The sequence below is a fragment of the Alosa pseudoharengus genome, unplaced genomic scaffold (genome assembly GCF_046254945.1).
Source record: "Alosa pseudoharengus isolate Yale_2024_CS ecotype anadromous, Long Island Sound unplaced genomic scaffold, YU_APseudo_1.1 YU_APseudo_1.1_scf_8, whole genome shotgun sequence".
Classification (NCBI taxonomy): domain Eukaryota; kingdom Metazoa; phylum Chordata; class Actinopteri; order Clupeiformes; family Clupeidae; genus Alosa; species Alosa pseudoharengus.
This window is the reverse complement of record NW_027468870.1, coordinates 19555485-19560484: the sequence shown is the minus strand read 5'-3', so window position 1 is coordinate 19560484 and position 5000 is coordinate 19555485. Positions and strand designations below refer to the sequence as shown.

Here is a 5000-nt window from a genome sequence, read left to right as displayed (position 1 = left end):
AACACACAGATCTGGGGGTCCACATTGACCACTCGCAACACACAGATCTGGGGGTCCACATTGACCACTCGCAACACACAGATCTTGGGGTCCACATTGACCACTCGCAACACACAGATCTGGGGGTCCACATTGACCACTCGCAACACACAGATCTGGGGGTCCACATTGATCACTCGCAACACACAGATCTGGGGGTCCACATTGATCACTCGCAACACACAGATCTGGGGGTCCACATTGACCACTCGCAACACACAGATCTGGGGGTCCACGTTGACCACTCGCAACACACAGATCTGGGGGTCCACATTGATCATTCGCAACACACAGATCTGGGGGTCCACATTGACCAGTGTCCGAGTTCCTCTTCAATTTCAATTTCAATTTATTGTGCTTATAGAGCGCCAAAACATTACACGTACATGTATCATGTATCATGGCGCTTTAGAGAATGTAGGCAATCAGAGAAAAAAGGAAAGAAAGGAAGAAAAGAAAAGAAAGAGAGAGGCCCATGGGTAACGGGGGCAACAGGGGAAAAACTCCCTAGAATTGGAGATACATATAGGAAGAAACCTCGAGCAGATCCACGACTCAAGGGCCTGACCCATCTGCCTAGGGTCAGTACAGGACAGTAAGGTTTGTATACATGACAAATGCATATGATAGTCAGGTGTAGAGAATAAGACATGGTATTAAAAGCACTTGAGCTGAAAGTTACAAGAGGTGGGATGATCCGGTATGATAATTCATTAATCCTGATTTAGTGACAGAAAGTTAAAATAGTCCAGCGTTGGAATTGTCCAGGGGAAGGGAGTTGTCAAGGGGCATGTGGTGGGTCGGCAGACGGGCCAGTAATCCGTGATTCTCCTCTCTGTGCGCAGTCCTGTTACAACCAGAGGTGTAGAAGGCCAGATGTTTACACCTCTGGTCATAGTATAGCAGAGAAATCCCTGAGTGTCAATAAGAGGTTTGGAATCACAGGATTCACATGCCTGCTGAGGGTGTTTCCCATTCATTGACAAGACAGTGGCAGCTAGCCATCATCTAATCTGCCCCGCCATACTTTCATCATGGACAACTAATATCCCAGTAGACCACATACCTATTGTCAGTAATGATTTTGTGGACACCTGAAAATCCAATCTGTAACTTACTTTACCCCCCCCCGCACACACACACACACACACAAATGTCAGTCTTTGTGGCTTGTTAACTAGCATGTTCGATCCTGCTTGTTACATGCTAGTTAAAAATGATTGCACCAGTCAAATGGTCACCTTGCTGCCTTAGAAACAAATCTCTCTGGAAACAAATAATTGAATTGGTCATTTGCTTTCATGAGTTATGCAAATATTCGTGCCAGTGTTGGGCTGTGAGGGCATTTCAGGTCTTCTGGTTTTTATTTTGTCTTATTTTTGTGATGCCATCACAATGCACAGGGCTATCACCAGTGTGTTTATGGTTTAATTACCAAAGAACAAAATATTTTATAGCACATGAAATATTTCAAGAAATAACCAGACAAATTTGTTCTCAACGTGTACCAGATTGATAGCCTGATCAAGATGTGGGGTCTGAGAACTTACCATTGGCACTGCTCAATCTGAGGGGCAGGATAAACGGCTGTCTTTCAAATTTCCTCTACACGCAATAGGATAGCGTTACAACTCATAGTCCCACGCATTTTCCCACCAGCGGAGCTAGTTGGCTAGTTGATCAAACGTTTGCCAATTTAAAAAAAGCTTAACTCGAGTCGCGATTCAAAGACAGCTGTTCGCCAGCAGCAGCATCCATCTTCTTTGTTTTCAAGTAGCAGAAAATTCACGCGGAACCGTCGCCGACTCTATACACGATGTGATTGGCCTGATAGAAGTTTCATTTTTCCCGCTTACAAGCCAACGGAGAGTTGCTAGACTACCCTGGCTGCAAATTACATTTGCTGTTGCTAGGGTGCGTCTAGATTTCTAGGCTACCAGATTGATGCATTTGTCTTTAACACACTTCCTTCAACGGGTCACCAGGCCCCTGGACACCCCCTGGAGGGTCCAAGCGAGGTCCCCCCACCATTGCCTCAGGTCCAAATCCTGTGAGAAACACTGCTCATGTTGTTTCTCAGTTGGCTTCCAAACATTTAGAAGAGCAGAAACTCTCCGCTCATTCCCCCTGAGGTTATTTCTCGTTGATTTTGAGCTCGTGTGAATGACTTGGAGACGCGGGTTATTTCTCATTGGCTATTACTGGGCACGGACGCATGCATGAGGTAGCCGCAGTGGGAAGATGTGTTATTTGTCGCTAGGTCTGATCTACGAGCGAGCGCACATGATGTCACTGATGTGGACCGGCGTCCCAGGTGGGCAAAGCGGTCGTCTATCTGCGCTGCATCAGGTGTCGCCTGGGCGTGTTGACTGATTGTTCCGACATTGACCAGAGATGGACAGTGGTGTGGTGGAGTGGGGGGGGGGAATCGACTTATTGCTGGTGTTCTGCTCTGGACGTGCAACTGCAATTGCGCGGGAAAAAAGGGAAAGAAAAACGCTCTGTGTGGTCGATGTGGCCGCCATGGTAATTTTGAAACGAGTGGGTAGTTTGGGTGGGCGACGGCTTTGTCTGACGAGCTGCCGGGTGGGTCCTGGACTGTGTGTGTGTGTGTGTGTGTGTGTGTGTGTGTGTGTGTGTGTGTGTGTGTGTGTGTGTGTGTGTGTGTGGTGGAGTCGTGCAGGGTGATAACAGCTAAGATGGGACTCAGCAAAAGCGTAGCTGTTATCTGCTTCTCTTATCACCTCTTTATCTGGGATTAGGGGGAGGCTTCTCTCTGAAGCAGAGGACTTTCCAAAGACACAGACACACACACACACACACACACACACACACACACACACACACACACACACACTCACACACACACACACAGAGCCTCTCCTCTCCAGCTCAGAATAAGCGGGCAGTGGGTTCTCACCATCTTTACCAGGAGCATGGAGCGAAGAAGGGCCACTCTGAAAGGGAGCCATTTTTTACAGAGCTGTCTGGAGAGGATCGTGGGTAGTTTAGGTGTTCTTAATGGTGATATGGGAGGTGTATTGGGGTAGTTTAGGTGTTGTTAGGGAGGGGTATTGGGGTAGTTTAAGTGTTCTAAATGGTGTTAAGAGAGGGCTATGTTGTAGTTAAGGGGTTCTTAATGGTGGTAAGGGAAGCGTGTGGGGACAGTTTATTCAGCTTGTTGGACAGGACAGATTGCGCTCAGCTGCCTGAGCCCTGTGTAGGTTTGCTACACACACACATACACACACACACATACACACACTTAAGAGGAAAAACATGGCATGTGTACATAGAAATGTAGGCAAAGGACAAAAAGCACTCTCAAGCGGTCTTTTTTACAGTTGTGGTCCCTTGATTTCCATAATCCCAAATAAACATGGCAGCACCCTTTTGCCTCTGCTTTGAGACTCATTTGAGCCCCTCCGTGCCCATATACTGTAGGAGGAGTGTGTGTGGAGAGCAGTGGTGGACATTACTTGAGTACATTTACTCAATTACTGTACTTAAGTCGCTTTTTCATGTATCTGTACTTTACTTGAGTATGTCAATTTTGTTAAACTTTTTACTTTTACTCCAGTACATTTCGAGGCCAAATATCTTACTTTTTACTCCAGTACATTTTGTGACAGCTGAAGTACAGCTGAAGTACCTTTTGGAAAAAAAGACTGTACAAATACATGTGTACTTACATGTATATTTTCTATTAAGCAAGCTACAGTAGGCTTTAAATAATGGTGTTGCCTAACCTATGTTATTGTCATATCCACTGTTTACTGTACCTTGTTGACCCCTTTTCACAATATTGATGTTACCATAACTAGCCTCTTGACGCCATCGAGCAAATGATAGACAATGATAGACAATCTGACACTGTCAAACACAAAAGGCAACATCTTGATTTGGTCTGAAAGTGTAAAGCATTCAACAAAGAAAAATGTGGTTACTTTGAAGTATCTAAGATATCACATTAGTTCGTTTTTAGTTCTTTCTACATACAACAATTATTAGCTGATTTTGTCCTTGAATGGAGGAGAAAGGCTCAACGAATGCCTACTGTATGTCTGTGCCAAATCATTTCAACAATAGTAAATGCAACTAGTCATAATACATTTCAGGACTTTTACTTTCGATACTTAAGTACATTTGAAGGCAAGTACTTTTGTAGTTTCCACTTAAGTGGAAATGTAAAAGGAGGACTTTTACTTTTACTGGAGTAACATTTGACCATGTGTATCTCACTTAAGTACAAGATTTGTGTACTTCGTCGACCACTGGTGGAGAGTCAGCCCTAATGAAAGAGTTTCTTGTGTTGAATGCATGCCTACCTGCCTCCCCTCCCCTCCCCAGAGCCACTCTGGTCTTACGTGGGAGGTTGGTGGGCTCAGAGAGAGAGGTCTGCAATTATGGTTGTCACCGGAGTGATATAGAAAGCAGGGCTAGCGTTAGCGCACGCTGTTCAGCACGGTGGGAATGATAACGCTGGATAAAAGGTTAAGAGCAAATGTGACAGTGTGAATGGGAAAGGAGGAACTTCTATGGCTTTCTGCAGAGCCTTTAGCTATGCCTCCACTGTGTTTCGTCTTTGGATTGCGAATACTCAGCCTATTATATGGTTTTTCTATGGTTTATACAATATGTATAGTTTGTGTCTGGTTAAGCGTAAATGTTTGTCTGTGGTTTGTCCAAGGTATGTGCATAGTTTGTGTGGGGTTTTTGTGTGATCTGAGTTTGTGTATGTTGGTCTAAGTGGTTGTGGTTTATCTATGATTAGTGCATGTAGGCAAGCCTATGAGATTGAGAGAGTGTGTGTGTGTGTGTGTGCATGTGTGTGTGTTTGTGTGTGTGTGTGTGTGTGTGTGTGTGTGTGTGTGTGTGTGTGCATGTGTGTGCCTGTGTGTGTGTTTGTGTGTGTGTGTGTGTGTTTGTGTGCGTGTGCGTGTGTGTGTGTGTGTGCGCGT

At 45.1% G+C, this 5000-nt stretch overlaps 1 protein-coding gene across 11 annotated transcripts in view; it reads left to right on the top strand.

Moving 5' to 3' along the window:
• Nucleotides 1-5000, top strand: part of LOC143111641 (RNA-binding protein Musashi homolog 2) — a 295188-nt gene that overhangs the window by 152213 nt on the left and 137975 nt on the right. The gene's annotated exons all lie outside the window — the stretch shown is intronic.